This window comes from Oncorhynchus masou, chromosome 11 (genome assembly GCF_036934945.1).
Source record: "Oncorhynchus masou masou isolate Uvic2021 chromosome 11, UVic_Omas_1.1, whole genome shotgun sequence".
In the NCBI taxonomy this organism is placed as follows: domain Eukaryota; kingdom Metazoa; phylum Chordata; class Actinopteri; order Salmoniformes; family Salmonidae; genus Oncorhynchus; species Oncorhynchus masou.
In genome coordinates, this window is record NC_088222.1 from 52,716,964 (window position 1) to 52,735,714 (window position 18,751).

Sequence of the window (18,751 nt, forward strand, 5' to 3'; positions counted from 1 at the left end):
GTGACAGAATAACCGACCCTAAATGGAGACAGCTGGAACTGGCCCATCTGACGCAACTTCGGCAGCTGCAACTGGCACATCCGACGCTGCTGCCACTGGCCCGTCCGACACTGCTGCAACTGGCCCGTCCGACACTGCTGCAACTGGCCCGTCCGACGCTTCTGCAACTGGCCCGTCCGACACTGCTGCAACTGGCCCGTCCGACACTGCTGCAACTGGCCCGTCCGACGCTGCTGCAATTGGCCCGTCCGACGCTGCTGCAACTGGCCCGTCCGACACTGCTGCAACTGGCCCGTCCGACACTGCTGCAACTGGCCCGTCCGACACTGCTGCAACTGGCTGTCCGACACTGTTGCAACTGGCCCGTCCGACACTGCTGCAACTGGCCCGTCCGACACTGCTGCAACTGGCCCATCCGACGCCGCCTCAATTTCGGCAGCCGCAACTGATCCGTCTGGTGGCGCCGCAACTTCGGCAGCTGCAACTGGCCCATCCGACGCTGCTGCAACTGGCCCATCCGACGCTGCTGCAACTGGCCCGTCCGACGCTGCTGCAACTGGCCCGTCCGACGCTGCTGCAACTGGCCCGTCCGACGCTGCTGCAACTGGCCCGTCCGACACTGCTGCAACTGGCCCGTCCGACGCCGCCTCAATTTCGGCAGCTGCAACTGATCCGTCTGGTGGCGCCGCAACTTTGGCAGCTGCAACTGGCCCTCTGATGCTGACACAACTTCGGCAGCTGCAACTGGCCCTCTGATGCTGACACAACTTCGGCATCTGCAACTGGCCCTGATCAACCCGCCACACGTTCCTGTGGTCGTCATCGAGGCCGGTGTCGTCCCGCGTCAGGGGAGGGGTACGGCCCAGAGGAGTGGTGCTGGGCTCCTGCGGTGGACATCCTGGACACCTTGCTGACCAGCGATTTTCACCATCAGCTCCCTGACCGACCCGCACCATGACTATGTGGTCATCCCCGAGGCCGGTGACGTAGACCTCCAGAACTAGTGCCGACGGCGCCCTGACCGACCCGCACCGCATCCCTGTTGTCGTCCCCGATTCCGTTGACGTCCGCTGCTCTTGCAGCGTGTCGGGGGGGTACTGTCACAGATTCCCCCGGTACTGCTGCTCATTTCAAGCACCAGTTCCGGAGGTCTATGTCACCAGCCTCTAGGCATCACTGAACTGTCTCATTACGCACACCTGATTCCAATTCCCCTGATTAGTAATTAAATGTCTCTGCAATCTGTTCACCATTGTCTTGTCGGTTATTGTTCCCATGTCCGTTGGTCTGTGAGTACCTGTGCTTTGTTATTTTGGCTTTCGTGCTACATGTATTGTGCACTTGTTATTACGGGTCTCGCCCTGTGTAGTGTATTGCGAGTTTCGTTCCGTGTATTTATTAGAGTTTTTTCCTCGCTCTTCTGTTTGGGTTACTTCGATGTGTTTTTGTATACGAGTTTGTTTTGGGCTTCGTCCCGTGCCTTTTCGTGGCATGTTGTATATTTTGGGTGGATTATTAAACCCCCCTATTACGAATTCCTGCGCCTGTCTCCCAATCATTTATACAATGTGACAGGCAGTGTATGTTGCAGTTGTACTGCAATTACTGCATCCAGAAACTAACTGATGTGTTACTATGTTGTCTTGTCATCATTTTGCAATTCTAGTGTGATTATTTTTGCAGTTACCGCATACAACAGTTACTGGAATTCAGAATAAAAGTTACTGTACTGTAACTGCAGTTTCACTTTTTGTAAAGGGTAGATAAAATAAATGTGTGTAAATTTGGAAATGTGTATTTTGCAGTGGGATGTGGTGTGTGATAACGCGTACAAAGTTCCTTTGACCACATCAATTCACTACTTTGGTGCGCTTGTGGGAACATTCATCTCTGGCCAGATGTCCGACAGGTCAGTACTGTATCCTATCATACTGTATACACTCATACTGTGACCCTCAGTGATAATGGAGAATCATGTGAGACGTGACCTTGCATTCTTTTTCATCAATAGGTTTGGAAGAAGGCCAGCACTCTTCACTACTATAATAATCCAGATTGTGGCCACATTCGCACAAATATTCTCCCCAAACTGGGAGGCATTCAGTATTATTTTCTTCTTTGTTGGTGCTGGATCAGTCTCCAACTATGTCATAGCGTATGTTCTTGGTAGGTTGAAAATAAGCATTCCTTGTAACTACAGTATCTCCTGTACATTTGGTCAATTTACTGAACTTGCATATCTGGTCCTAGGGACAGAAATACTGAGCCCTGGAGTTCGAGTGGTATTCTCCTCTCTTGGAGTGTTCCTGAGCTCTGCGATTGGCTACATGTTAATGTCACTTGTGGCATACTTAATCCGTGAGTGGAGGTGGTTGCTGGTGCCCATGGCAGGCTCTGGACTCATATACATCCCTCTATGGTGGTAAGCACAATTTATCCCCACAAAAATGTATTTCCCGCAAAACCTTCTACTTAGTCAATGATCTGTGGCCTCTTCTTTCAGCAAGGTACATTACTTCTTGCATACTTCATTAGCCTGACTGCACAAAGGGTTTCAGTTTAGTTTTCTATGACTGTGTATGAATTGGTATAGGGTCATCCCAGAGTCTCCCAGATGGCTGCTCTCTCAGGGAAGAGTTGAGGAGGCTGAGGCCATACTGAGAGACGCTGCCAGGAGGAACAGAGTTGAAGCCCCAGAGGTCATCTTCACTCCCTCAGAGGTGAGCTACCTTACTTAGCTACAGTTTAGCTTACGTCATTTCATAAGATAAACTTCCTATGGATATGGAGTAACAAAAACCATCCACAGAAGAATTACAAAAGTGTTTATGTCTTTGAATCTGATGTAAAATATATATTTTAGGTACCAATCCAGTTGAAGTCAAAGTCCTTTTTGCTGCAGTACATAACCTGAATGAAGTAGATCAACCAATGGTAAATCATTTGAGAGGCTAACGCATTCCTTCCTTTTTTATGGCGTAATCCAGGTCATTCATCAGAATGCTCTAGTTAAGGTTTCTGATGTGTTTTAACCAATGCAGTGAATCACTGCAGAATAACAAACGTGAGATAGATGGTGGACTCTGTGCTAACGGAGATAAAGGATATACAGGTAATAGAATGCAGGGGCAACCTTCCCATTCATCACCATCTCTAAGACATGTCTTGAGACGTATGAATGCAGCTGCCACTGTATTGAAGACATTGTACGCAGTGTATCATAGTGCACTACGCTTTATTACGAGCGATATGTTGGCTGGCCCTCTTTGAAGTCTCATAGACTGATGCATTAAACTGTTTCTGTTGATAAAGCCCACCCGCATAAACTTCTGCCTTAACCTTCTTCATTGTTAACTTAAAGACGTTCTGTACAGGATACCAGACCCGGTCTCAGGGATGACTAACTCTCGAGATCCCCCTTCGATTTCCAATGAGTTTGGTATATCTGCTCTTAGTAAAATAAATTGCATCATTGTCACGCCCTGACCTTACCCTTACCTCTGTTTTCTATATATTTTGGTTAGGTCAGGGTGTGACTAGGGTGGGTACTCTAGATTTTATATTTCTAGGGGGTTTTGTATGTCTATGTTGGCCTGATATGGTTCCCAATCAGAGACAGCTGTTTATCGTTGTCTCTGATTGGGGATCATATTTAGGTAGCCATTTTCCTCATTTGTGTTGTGTGATCTTGTCTATGTATAGTTGCCTGTCTGCACTATTTGTATAGTGTCCAGTTTGGTTGTTTGTTGTCATGTTAGGTGAGTTTCAGTTTAGAAAAATTATGTGGAACTCTACTCACGCTGCGCCTTGGTCTCATCATTATGACGAACGTGACAATCATGTGTGGAATGATCTCCAACGTTCTTAAACGTTTTAGGAATTGGTGCCTCTAGGGTGTTTCAGAAAGCTGTTGGGGGACCTTTTATCTTGAAGAATGTGTTTTATGATTGTGTTTTGCTTTTTGTGTATTGTGTGTAATTACGTGTATTTTGTGTATATGAATATGTAGTTTAATGTGTACATTGTATTTTTATATGTATTGCGGTGCTATACAGGGCTTATCTGGAATAGAGACCTTGGTCTCAGCATTGACTCCCTGTCAATGTAAAGGTTAGATAAATCAAAATGTAAAAAATGTCTTAAATATATAAGACATCTTAGAAATAAGACATTAAGACACTAACTCAGTTACATTTTTTATTTGGGGCTATGGCAGTCAATTGAAAAAACAGTATTTCTGTCTTCTCAACTCACTATCACATAAATTCTGTGCAGTACAATGCTACACATTTAACTTTGAATATATGGTTAGAATAAACCAGAGTCTACTCATTAAAATGAGAAATCCGTTCATTAAAATCCAGTCCAATGGAAAAGAGTTCAACTGTGAACGTCCTTGTTACTCCAGTCTATGTTTTCCATCAATTTGGTCAGAGCTCCGCCCCTTTTCCAGTTTCTGAGATCCTGCCCCTTAACCCATCTTCCTCTACTTTCTTCACTGCCTCAGCATATGACAACTTCTGCTCTACTCTAACCCTGGAAACCTCAACCTGCCTCTCTTGCACGGGACATTTCTGATCCTCAGCCCCATGGGCACCCCTACAATTAACACATACCACTACTTTCCCCAATACTACACATTCCTTTGTCTCATGCCCTTCTGCGCATTGCTCACACCTTGGACCCTCCCTCGTACACACTGCTGCCTCATGCCCATACGCTTGACACCTGTAACATCTTAATGTATTTGACACATACGCTCGTATAGGATAACTTATATACTAACTTCACCTTGTCAGGCAAAGAATCAACTTAAGAACAGACATTGACTCTTCTGTTTCCCCAATCTCGCCACCCTGTCTGTGTCACATCAAACGACAAGCATCACATACACAATCTTTGCCGTCAGCTGGTCAACGTTTATATCTACTGCTACCCCAGTTATCTTTCATTGGTTCCCTTTTCTTGCCCCCATTCGTTTGACTTCGAGCGCATTCTTCCTCTGTCCAACAGAAACACATATCACACAAAATGTGCACACACAAAAAAGAGTGAGAGCAAGCCATTTCCTGGTAGAATTGAAAATATTTTATTTAGTCATATCATGACTCTCCACTTTTCGCCGCCTGTCCTCGGGTGCACTTTGCAACTACTTTAGGCCCATTCATTATTCTCACTATTGGAGTTGGGAGGGTTGTCTTCCCATGTTCCTCCTTGGTGACCGTCTGGGGTATTGGACATCGGTCTGCCCCTGGTTTTCCACCGGGGTCTCTCGTCGGGGGCATGCTCTGGAGTACCTTCCTCTGTTCCATAGCATCAGCCATTGATAAGACATGGTTTGGATTTTACCATATTTCCCTTCAGAGCACACTGGCTGCACACATGTTCAGGTTATGATGTTACATCCACCTCGACTGCCCTTTCCTTTTCTGTGTGCATCTTGGCCATTCCAACATGGCCATTTCTCCCATGGATTTGGCTGCATACTGATGCTTTTCTGGGTCCACATCTAAAACCAATGTTGTGCCCCTGGTTTTTAAATCACTTGAGATGTTTTTACATCCATTTTTACATCCATTGAGAATTACAATAATTCCTCAATGTATTAGAACAATCTTTCCAGCTCTCTCCCTTTTGATAGCCACTCAGTGTGAATGGGAAAAATGTCATGTTCTGATCCAGTGGAAACGTCATAAAATAGGCTTCTCATCAGTGCTTAGTTGATTATTGGAATCAGCTGTGTAGTGCTGGGACAAACATCAAAATGTACACCCCTTGGGGTCCCGAGGACCTAGTTTGGGAAACACTGCTCTATTGAATATCAATATACAAAATCTCAATCAGGGGGTTTTCATAACTTTATTTGTTTTAATAAAAATGTTTTATCTTGTTATTATCATTATAAAAATAGATACATACTGATTGTACAAAACATTAAGAACCGCTGCTCATCTTCAAAACACTCTCCTGCAACCTGCCTCACCAATTTAGATTTATAAAAAAAGTATTATTTACCTCAAATCTGTAATCCTCCAAGAAGCTAGCCAGAAACTAGCCAGAAGCTAGCCAGGAGCTAGCCAGAAGCTAATCAGAAGCTAATCAGAAGCTAGTTAACTTCTTTACTGGCTAATCGGTAGTATTCAGCGAACCACGGTTTGTGGTCATCAGCTATCCTTCAGCTTGAAAATTTATCGCCAGTTTTGTACGGCGCAGCACGGCTCGGAACGGAACATACCGGACCAATTTTTCTCTCCATGTCCCTGGATTTCAACCGCTAACTCTGGACATTCATTCCTGGATCTCACAGCTTGCTTGCTGCTATCCGTGTGACTATCGGCTTTCGCCGATTCCGGAGCAAACATCAATTATTCAGAGCTAGCCAGCTGAAGAGTTCCATCAATCACTCCTGGGCAACAATCACCTATCCGGACCCGTTTTACTGCCTACGCAGAGCCCCACCGGACCTTCACAACTGGACTGCCGACGTTATCTACCCGAAGGAGTTATCTGGCTGGCTCCTCCGTCGCGACGTTACCTGAACGCCCATCTGCGGTCCGCTAACCGTTACCTGTCTTATCGGCTGCTATCTGAATAGACAATCGGACAATTTATTTATTTATTTTATTATTATTACTATTATTATTATTATATATTTTTTCTTCTTGGGCTTCTATAACTATATCTATTGTTTTTTTTGTTGTTGTGTGATTTGGATTTATCCCCTCTACCACACGGAACCCCACTAATCTACTGACGGAACGCAAGAGGTGGCTAATAACAGACCTCCATCCTATGCTAGCTTGCTACCGATGGCCTGGCTAGCTGTCTAATTCGCCATGACACCCAACCAACCTCTCTACTCACTGGACCCTTTTGATCACTCGACTAAGCATGCCTCTCCTTAATGTCAATATGCCTTGTCCATTGCTGTTCTGGTTAGTGTTTATTGGCTTATTTCACTGTAGAGCCTCTAATCCTGCTCACTGTACCTTATCCAACCTATTAGTTCAACCACCCACACATGCAATGACATCTCCTGGTTTCAATGATGTTTCTAGAGACAATAACTCTCTCTTCATCACTCAATACCTAGGTTTACCTCCACTGTATTCACATCCTACCATACCTTTGTCTGTACATTATACCTTGATGCTATTTTATCGCCCCCAGAAACCTCCTTTTACCCTCTGTTCCAGACGTTCTAGATGACCAATTCTTATTGCTCTAAGCCGTACCCTTATTCTACTCTCCTCTGTTCCTCTGGCGATGTGGAGGTGAATCCAGGCCCTGCAGTGCCGAGCTCCACTCCTATTCCCCAGGCGCTCTCTTTTGACGACTTCTGTAACCGTAATAGCCTTGGTTTCATGCATGTTAACATTAGAAGCCTCCTCCCTAAGTTTGTTCTTTTCACTGCTTTAGCACACTCTGCCAACCCGGATGTTCTAGCTGTGTCTGAATCCTGGCTTAGGAAGACCACCAAAAATTCTGAAATTTTAATCCCAAACTACAACATTTTCAGACAAGATAGAACTGCCAAAGCGGGCGGTGTTGCAATCTACTGCAAAAATAGCCTGCAGAGTTCTGTCCTACTATCCAGGTCTGTACCCAAACAATTTGAACTTCTACTTTTAAAAATCCACCTCTCTAAAAACAAGTCTCTCACCGTTGCCGCCTGCTATAGACCACCCTCTGCCCCCAGCTGTGCTCTGGACACCATATGTGAACTGATTGCCCCCCATCTATCTTCAGAGCTCATGCTGCTAGGCGACCTAAACTGGAACATGCTTAAACACCCCAGCCATCCTACAATCTAAACTTGATGCCCTCAATCTCACACAAATTATCAATGAACCTACCAGGTACCTCCCCAAAACCTTAAACACGGGCACCCTTATAGATATCATCCTAACCAACTTGCCCTCTAAATATACCTCTGCTGTCTTCAACCAAGATCTCAGCGATCACTGCCTCATTGCCTGCATCCGTAATGGGTCAGCGGTCAAACGACCTCCACCCATCACTGTCAAACGCTCACTTAAATACAAGTAAAACTAAATGCATGCTCTTCAACCGATCGCTACCCGCACCTGCCCGCCTGTCCAACATCACTACTCTGGACGGCTCTGACTTAGAATACGTGGACAACTACAAATACTTAGGTGTCTGGTTAGACTGTAAACTCTTCTTCTAGACTCATATTAAGCATCTCCAATCCAAAATTAAATCTAGAAACAGCTTCCTATTTTGCAACAAAGCCTCCTTCATTCATGCTGCCAAACATACCCTTGTAAAACTGACTATCCTACCGATCCTTGACTTTGGCGATGTCATTTACAAAATAGCCTCCAATACCCTACTCAACAAATTGCATAAAGTCTATCACAGTGCCATCCGTTTTCTCACCAAAACCCAATATACTACCCACCACTGCGACCTGTATGCTCTTGTTGGTTGGCCCTTGCTACATATTTGTCGCCATACCCACTGGCTCCAGGTCATCTATAAGTCTTTGCTTGGTAAAGCCCTGCCTTATCTCAGCTCACCCGTCATCATAGCAACACCCACCTGTGGCACGCGCTCCAGCAGGTATATTACAATGGTCATCCCCAAAGCCAACACCCCCTTTGGCCGTCTTTCCTTCCAGTTCTCTGCTGCCAATGACTGGAACGAATCGAAAAATCACTGAAGCCGGAGACTTACATCTCCCTCACTAACTTTAAGCATCAGCTGTCAGAGCAGCTTACCGATCACTGTACCCGTACACAGCCCATCTGTAAATAGCACACCCAACTACCTCATCCCCATATTGTTTTTTGTTGTTGCACCCCAGTATCTCTACTTGCACATCATCATCTGCACATCTATCGCTCCAGTGTTAATGCTAAATTGTAATTATTTCCCCACTATGGCCTATTTATTGCCTTACCTCCCTAACCTTACTACATTTGCACACACCGTACATAGATTTTTCTATTTTGTTTTTGACTGTACGTTTGTTTATCTGACTCTTTGCAAACTGGAATCCATATATCCTGAGGCTGCATTCATTGTAGCTGGGGATTTTAACGGCTAATTGTAGCTGGGGATTTTAAAGGCTAATCTGAAAACAAGACTCCCTAAATTGTATCAGCATATCGATTGCGCAATCAGGGCTGGAAAAACCTTGGATCATTGCTATTCCAACTTCCGCGACGCATATAAGGCCCTGCCCCGCACTCCTTTTGGAAAAGCTGACCACGACTCCATTTTGTTGATCCCTGCCTACAGACAGAAACTAAAACAAGTAGCTCCCGCGCTGAGGTCTGTTCAACGCTGGTCCGACCAATCTGACTCCACACTCCAAGACTGCTTCCATCACGTGGACTGGGATATGTTTCGTATTGCATCAAACAACAACATTGACAAATACGCTGATTCGGTGAGCGAGTTCATTAGAACGTGCGTTGAAGATGTCGTTCCCATAGCAATGATTAAAACATTCCCAAACCAGGAACCGTGGATTGATGGCAGCATTCACGTGAAACTGAAAGCGCGAACCACTGCTTTTAATCAGGGCAAGGTGACCGGAAACATGACCGAATACAAACAGTGTAGCTATTCCCTCCGCAAGGCAATCAAACAAGCTAAGCGTCAGTATAGAGACAAAGTAGAATCTCAATTCAATGTCTCAGACACAAGAGGTATGTGGCAGGGACTACAGTCAATCAAGGATGACAAAAAGAAAACCAGCCCCATCACGGACCAGGATGTCTTGCTCCCAGGCAGACTAAATAACTTTTTTGCCCGCTTTGAAGACAATACAGTGCCACTGACACTGCCCGCAACCAAAACATGCGGACTCTCCTTCACTGCAGCCGACGTGAGGAAAACGTTTAAACGTGTCAACCCTCGCAAGGCTGCAGGCCCAGACGGCATCCCCAGCCGTGCCCTCAGAGCATGCGCAGACCAGCTGGCTGGTGTGTTTATGGACATATTCAATCAATCCCTATCCCAGTCTGTTGTTCCCACATGCTTCAAGAAGGCCACCATTGTTCCTGTTCCCAAGAAAGCTAAGGTAACTGAGCTAAACGACTACCGCCCCGTAGCACTCACTTCCGTCATCATGAAGTGCTTTGAGAGACTAGTCAAGGACCATATCACCTCCACCCTACCTGACACCCTAGACCCACTCCAATTTGCTTACCGCCCAAATAGGTCCACAGACGATGCAATCTCAACCACACTGCACACTGCCCTAACCCATCTGGACAAGAGGAATACCTATGTGAGAGTACTGTTCATCGACTACAGCTCGGCATTTAACACCATAGTGCCCTCCAAGCTCGTCATCAAGCTCGAAACCCTGGGTCTCGACCCCGCCCTGTGCAACTGGGTACTGGACTTCCTGACGAGCCGCCCCCAGGTGGTGAGGGTAGGCAACAATATCTCCACCCCGCTGAATCCCAACACTGGGGCCCCACAAGGGTGCGTTCTGAGCCCTCTCCTGTACTCCCTGTTCACCCACGACTGCAAGGCCACGCACGCCTCCAACTCAATCATCAAGTTTGCGGACAACACAACAGTGGTAGGCTTGATTACCAACAGCGACGAGACGGCCTACAGGGAGGAAGTGAGGGCCCTCGGAGTGTGGTGTCAGGAAAATAACCTCACACTCAACGTCAACAAAACTAAGGAGATGATTGTGGACTTCAGGAATCAGCAGAGGGAACACCCCCTATCCACATCGATGGAACTGTAGTGGAGAGGGTAGTAAGTTTTAAGTGCCTCGGCGTACACATCACAGACAAACTGAATTGGTCCACCCACACAGACAGCATCGTGAAGAAGGCGCAGCAGCGCCTCTTCAGCCTCAGGAGGCTGAAGAAATTTGGCTTGTCACCAAAAGCACTCACAAACTTCTACCGATGCACAATCGAGAGCATCCTGTCGGGCTGTATCACTGCCTGGTACGGCAACTGCTCCGCCCACAACCGTAAGGCTCTCCAGAGGGTAGTGAGGTCTGCACAACACATCACCGGGGGCAAACTACCTGCCCTCCAGGACACCTACACCACCCGATGTCACAGGAAGGCCATAAAGATCATCAAGGACAACAACCACCCGAGCCACTGCCTGTTCACCCCGCTATCATCCAGAAGGCGAGGTCAGTACAGGTGCATCAAAGCTGGGACCGTGAGACTGAAAAACAGCTTCTATCTCAAGGCCATCAGATTGTTAAACAGCCACCACTAACATTGAGTGGCTGCTGCCAACACACTGACTCAACTCCAGCCACTTTAATAATGGGAATTGATGGGAAATGATGTAAAATATAACACTAGCCACTTTAAACAATGCTACCTAATATAACGTTTACATACCCTACATTATTCATCACATATGTATACGTATATACTGTACTCTATATCATCTACTGCATCCTTATGTAATACATGTATCACTAGCCACTTTAACTATGCCACTTTGTTTACATACTCATCTCATATGTATATACTGTACTCGATATCATCTACTGTATCTTGCCTATGTCGCTCTGTACAGTCACTCATTCATATATCTTTATGTACATATTCTTTATCCCCTTATACTTGTGTCTATAAGGTAGTCGTTTTGGAATTGTTAGATTCCTTGTTAGATTACTAGATTACTTGTTGGTTATTGCTGCATTGTCGGAACTCGAAGCACAAGCATTTCACTACACTCGCATTAACATCTGCTAACCATGTGTATGTGACAAATAAAATTTGATTTGATTTGATGTGTAACTCTGTGTTGTTGTTTTTGTCGCACTGCTTTGCTTTATATTGGCCAGGTTGCAGTTGTAAATGAGAACTTGTTCTCAACTGTTCTTCCTGGTTAAAGACAGGTGAAATAAAAATTATATATAAAACATTCTAAAGATTTAAGTGCCTTTGAACAGGGTAAGGTGGTAGTTGCCAGGGGTATCAGTTAGTTTCAAGAACTGCAATGCAGGCTTCCCGGGTTCGCGCCCAGGCTCTGTCACAACCGGCCATGACCGGGAGGCGCGCCGGGCAACGCACAATTGGCCTAGCGTCATCTGGGTTAGGGAGGGTTTGGCCGGTAGGGAAATCCTTGTCTCATCGCGCACCAGCGAGTCCTGTGGCGAGCCGGGCGCAGTGCACGCTAAGGTTGCCAGGTGCACAGTGTTTCCTCCGACACATTGGTGCGGCTGGCTTCCGGGTTGGATGGCGCTGTGTTAAGAAGCAGTGCGGCTTGGTTGGGTTGTGTATCGGAGGACGCATGACTATCAACCTTCGTCTCTCCCAAGCCCGTACCGGAGTTGTAGCGATGAGACAAGATAGTAGCTACTAAAACAATTGGATACCACGAAATTGGGGAGAAAAAGAGGTCAAATTCAACAACAACAAAAAGAACTGCAATGCTGCTGTTTTTATTTAAGCTCAACGGACTTTGTAGAGGAGCGTGATGAATCAATACCAACAAGACCAAAGAGATGTGCATAGACTTCAGGAAGCGAACCAGACCCACCTCTGCAACATCTACTGGTCAGATCATAGAGATTGTAGAGGGATACAAATATCTGGCTGTCCTCTTGGACAATAAGCTTCAGTGAAGTAAATGCACAGACCTGATCTACAAAAAAGGAGTCAGCAGACACTGTACTTTCTCGAAAAGCTGGGATCTTTTAAAGTTGACTGTACTATACTGACTCTGTTCTACGAATCTGTCATTGAGAGTATTTAAACTGTTTATATTGTTTGTTGGTTTGGCAATGCCACTGTCAGCCAGCAAAATACGCTGAGAAGGATTATTCCTACAGCAAGCAAGGTACTTGGAGTCAAACTGAGAGGCTTGGATAATATCTTTAAGGTCAGGGCCCTAAGCAAGGTTCACACAATCATCTTAGACCCAAACCACCCCCTCTACCTGGACTTTGAACTTTGAACCCTCTGGGTGCAGGTACAGGGCACCCCTCCCCCTCCCCGACAGGAAAACAAATGAGGCAATCATTTGTACCAGGTGTGATATCCCTCCTAAACAGCTCGGGCTGAAGTTCCTATCCACCAAGTAGGCTCGTCCCTTTCATTGGTATATACTGTATGTTACACTTGTGAATTTGTATTGTCAATTTCTTTTCTATCGTATTCATACTCCACTTCGAACATGATACATGATACTGCAACAACGTTTCCCCATGGGGACATTAAAGTATGTAAAGCAAAATAAAAAAGACCAAGCCAACTTGATACACCTGTGGGAAGCATTGGAGTCAACATCCCGGGGGAACGCTTTCGACCCCTTGAAGAGTCCATAGCCCGACGAATTGAGGCTATTCTGAGGGCAAAAGGGGGTGCAACTCAATATTAGGAAGAAGCATCTAATGTTTCGACACTCAGTGTATATATATATACCACTCCACAAATTTCTTGTGAACAAACTATAGTTTTGGCAAGTCGGTGAGGACATCTACTTTGTGCATAACACAAGTATTTTTTCCAACAATTGTTCACAGACAGATTATTACATTTATAATTCACTGTATCACAATTCCAGTGGGTCAGAAGTTTACATACACTAAGTTGACTGTGCCTTTAAACAGCTTGGAAAATTCCAGAAAATTATGCGATGCTTTAGAAGCTTCTGATAGGCTAATTGACATAATTTGAGTCAATTGGAGGTGGGCCTGTGGATGCATTTCAAGACCTACTTTCAAACTCAGTGCCTCTTTGCTTGACATCATGGGGAAAATCAAAAGAAATCAGCCAAGACCTCAGAAAAAGATTGTAGACCTGCACAAGTTTGGTTCATCCTTGAGAGCTCTTTTTAAATGCCTGAAGGTACCACGTTCATCTGTACAAACAATAGTACGCAAGTATAAACACCATGGGATGCGTTCTGTCTCCTAGAGATGAACGTACTTTGGTGCGAAAAGTGTAAATCAATCCCAGAACAACAGCAAAGGACCCTGTGAAGATGCTGGAGGAAACAGGTACAAAATTATCTATATCCACAGTAAAGCGAGTCCTATATCGACATTACCTGAAAGGCCGCTCAGCAAAGAAGAAGCCACTGCTCCATAACCGCCATCAAAAAGCCAGACTATTGTTTGGCCATAATGACCATCGTTATGTTTGCAGTAGAAAGGGGAAGGCTTGCAAGCCGAAGAACACCATCCAAACCGTGAAGCACAGGGGTGGCAGCATCATGTTGAGGGGTGCTTTGCTGCAGGAGGGACTGGTGCACTTCACAAAATAGATGGCATCATGAGGTAGGAAAATTATGTGGATATATTGAAGCAACATCTCAAGACATCAGTCACAAAGTTAAAGCTTGTTTGCAAATGGGTCTTCCAAATGGACAATGACCCCAAGCATGCTTCCAAAGTTGTGGCAAAATGGCTTAAGGACAACAAAGTCAAGGTATTGGAGTGGCCAACACAAAGCCCTGACCTCAATCCTATAGAACATTTTTGGGCAGAACTGAAAAAGCGTGTGCGAGCAAGTAGGCCTACAAACCTGACTCAGTGACACCAGCTCTGTCAGGAGCAAAGGGCCAATATTGTGGGAAGCATGTGGAAGGCTACCCAAAATGTTTTACCCAAATTAAAAAATGCAAAGGCAATGATACCAAATACTAATTGAGTGTTTGTAAACTTCTGACCCACTGGGAATGTGATTAAATAAATAAAAGTAAAATAATAAACAAATCATTCTCTCTACTATTATTCTGACCTAAAACAAATCATTTTTACTAGGATTAAATGTCAGGAATTGCGAAAAACTGAGTTTTAAATGTATTTGGTTAAAGTGTATGTAAACTTCTGACTTCAACTGTGTGTGTGTGTGTGTGTGTGTGTGTGTGTGTTTATGTTTGTGTGTTAAAATGTTGTCAAGCGCTTTGCATTGCATGTCTTCGTGACGACATGGCACAAAATGTCATGGTGTGTAATGAGACACAGTCCATGTCTCAAGACAAGTCTTAGAAATGTGTTGTAAGACGACTCAAGACATCTTGAGACACAGGGGATGGCTGGGTATGAATTTACTCTTAACAAATGTCAACCATTATGCATTTTGCTTTTAAAAATGATGTATCCTGATGATGACTTACCCACATATCACCAGGTAGAAGATGCTCTGGCCATGAAGGACACGAAACACAACATTCTGGATGTCATGAGGAGCAGCAACATGCTCTCAATCACAGTTCTGTGTTCCCTTCTGTGGTAAGTCCTAGCAGCTGAAGTCCTAAACAATATCAATGGCTCTGAATATGACTTTGTTCGTGCCTGTTCATCATGCTCAATAGTCTCTGTATCTTTGATTTCCCAGGATGAAAATCTCCTGTGGTTACTTTGTCCTGATTTTGAACACAAACAACCTCAATGGAAATCCCTATATCAACTGCTTCCTGTCTGGAGTTGTAGAAGTGCCCGCCTATTTCATCGCCCTGGTGCTTCTCAGATACTGTTCCAGACACGTATGCCAGTCCTCCACTCTCTTCCTAGGAGGCACTGTTATTCTCTTCATTAACATTGTCCCAACAGGTAAAATTAATTGACAGTCTCAGAGGGAGTCTCATTTACAGATATTTATCACCCAGTTTACACCTGGCTGTCTCTCTATGTTTCAGATCTCCCAGGAGTGGCAATCTTTCTGGAGATGGTGGGGAAGTTTGCCATCACCGCAGCATTCTGTGTGGTGTACGTCGTCACGTCGGAGCTCTTCCCCACCGTGGGTAGGAACATGGCTATGGGGACGTGCTCCATGGCAGCACGCACAGTCACCATCCTCTCCCCCTTCATCATCTACCTCGGTAAAACCTGACTCATGGTCCTTTTCTTTGATCAGTGGAGATGAACAAGATTGACAATGTCTCTCACTGTGAATTTGCTTTGCTGATATTCAGACCCCTCCCTTGGTACAGAAAACGTATTGATTTTGTTATTTGCAGGAAATTACTACAAGTACCTCCCATACATAGTTATTGGTAGCCTGGCAATATGTGGGGGTCTGTGCTGCTTCATTTTACCTGAGACATACGGGAGGGTGTTGCCAGAAACCATCTCACAGATGCAACAAATTAAAGGGTGAGTTTGACTGTCCATCCTTCTTTATGTCCATCCGTATAAAATATGAATGAAGAATTGTTTGAAATACGTGTTTTTGTCTGTTCTGCAGGTGTCGATGCAACACAGACCAAGATACTAAAAACATTGATATCAAATCTGAGTTTCCGGAAGGAGTCTAAATTGTGAATCTTGTTCTACAATACAATTGTTTTCACTTAGATGTGTATTAAAACTACAAAACAGTATTCTGGTTTGAAACTATTAGCTATCTTTTACTTTATGAAATTGTACAGTGCATTTGGAAAGTATTCAGACCCCTTGACTTTTCCACATTTTGCTACATTACAGCCTTATTCTAAAATTGATTAAATTGTTTTTTTCTCTCTTATCAATCTACACACAACACCCCATAATGACAAAGCAAAAACAGTTGTTTTTTTTGTTGAAAAAGATATCAACATATACTGAAATATGATATCTACATAAGTATTCAGAACCTTTACACAGTACTATGTACCTTTGGTAGCGATTACAGCCGTGAGTCTTCTTGGGTATGATACTACAATCTTGGCACACCTGTATTTGGAGAGTTTCTCCCATTCTTCTCTGCAGATCCTCTCAAGATCTGTCAGGTTGAGCGTCGCTGCACGGCTATTTTCAGGTCTCTCCAGAGATGTTCGATCAGATTCAAATCCGAGCTCTGGCTGGGCCACTCAAGGTCATTCCGAGACTTGTCCAGAAGCCACTCCAGCGTTATCTTGGCTGTGTGCTTAGGGTCATTGTCCTGTTGGAAGGTGAAGCTTCGCCCCAGTCTGAGGTCCTGAGCGCTCTGGCAAAGGTTATCATCAAGAATCTGTCTGTAATTTACTCTGTTCATCTTTCCCTTTAATCCTGACTAGTCTTCTAGTCCCCGCCGCTGGAAAACATCCCCACAACATGATGGTGCCACCACTATGCTTCACCGTAGGAATGGTGCCAGGTACCCTCCAGACGTGACTTTTGGCATTCAGGCCAAAGAGCTCAATCTTGGTTTCATCAGACCAGAGAATCTTGTTTGGTCTGAGAGTTCTTTAGGTGCCTTTTGGGAAACTCCAAGTGGGCTGTCATGTGCCTTTTACTGAGGAGTGGTTTCCCTCTGGCCACTCTACCATTAAAGCCTGATTTGTGGAATTCTGTGGAGATGGTTGTCCTTCTGGAAGTTTCTCCCATCTCCACAGAGGAACTGGAGCTCTGTCAGAGTGGCCATCAGGTTCTTGGTCACCTCCTTGACCAAGGCCCTTCTATCCTGGTTGCTAAGTTTTGCCAGGCGGCCAGAAGTCTTGGTGGTTCCAAGCTATATGGACAGTTCCTTCGACCTCATGGCTTGGTTTTTGCACTGTCAACTGAGGGACCTTATATAGACAGGTATGTGCCTTTCCAAATCATGTCCAATCAATTGAATTTACCACGGGTGGACTCCAATCAAGTTACAGAAACAGGCTGCACCTGAGCTCAATTTAAAGTCTCATAGCAAAGGGTCTAAATGTGTATGTAATAAGGTATTTCAGTTTATTTTATTTTATATAAATTAGCAAAAATTTCCCATTATGGAATATTGTGTGTAGATTGACTAGGAACAAAATGCATTTAATCCATTTTATAGTAAGGCTGTAATGTAACAAAATGTGAAAAAAAGTCTGAATACTTTCTGAATGCACTGTATACTGTAAAAGATCCCAGAAATGTTCCATATGCACAAAAAGCTTATTTCTATCAAATTGTATACACAAATCTGTTTACATCCCGGTTCGTGAGCAGTTCTCTTTTGCCAAGATAATCCATCCATATGACAGGTGTGTCATATCAACATGCTGATTAAACAGCATGATAATTACACAGGTGCACCTTGTGCTGGGGACAATAACAGGCCACTCTAAAAATGTGCCGTTTTGTCACACAACACAGTGCCACAGATGTCTCAAGTTTTGAGGGAGCATACAATTGTCATGCTGACTGCAGGAACGTCCACCAGAGCTGTTGCTAAATACTTTTATATTGTATTCTCTACCATTAGCCTCCTCCAATGTTGTTTTAGAGAATTTGGCAGTACGTCCAACCAGCCTCACAACCACAGACCAAGTGTATGGTGTCGCCTGGGCGAGCGGTTTGCTGATGTAAACATTGTGAACAGAGTGCTCCATGGTAGGGTTATGGTATTTGCATGCATAAGCTACTGTACGGACAACAAACACGCTTGAATTTTATCGATGGCACAGAGATACCATGACAAGATCCTGAGGCCCATTGTCGTGCCATTCATCCGCCGCCATCACCTCAGGTTTCAGCATGATAATGCACGGCCACATGTTTCAAGGATCTGTACACAATTCCTGAAAGCTGAAAGTGTCCCAGTCCTTTTCTGGCCTGCATACTCACCAGACATGTCATCCATTTAGCATGTTTGGGTTGCTCTGGATCAATGTGTACAATAGTGTGTTCCAGTTCCTGCCAATATCCAGGAATTTCGCACAGCCATTGAAGAGGAGTGGGACAACATTACACACAATCAACAGCTTGATCAACTCTATGTGAAGGAGATGTGTTGAGCTGCATTAGGCAAATGGTGGTCACACCACATACTGACTGGTTTTCTGATACACGCACCTACCTTTTTTAAAGTTATCTGTGACCAGGAAGTGCATATCTGTATTCCCAGTC

General features: G+C 44.7%; 1 pseudogene; it reads left to right on the forward strand.

Annotated features, from left to right (window-relative positions):
* Positions 1–16,240, forward strand: part of LOC135548009 (solute carrier family 22 member 4-like) — a 35,690-nt pseudogene extending 19,450 nt beyond the window's left edge.
* Positions 16,241–18,751: the final 2,511 nt, after the last annotated feature.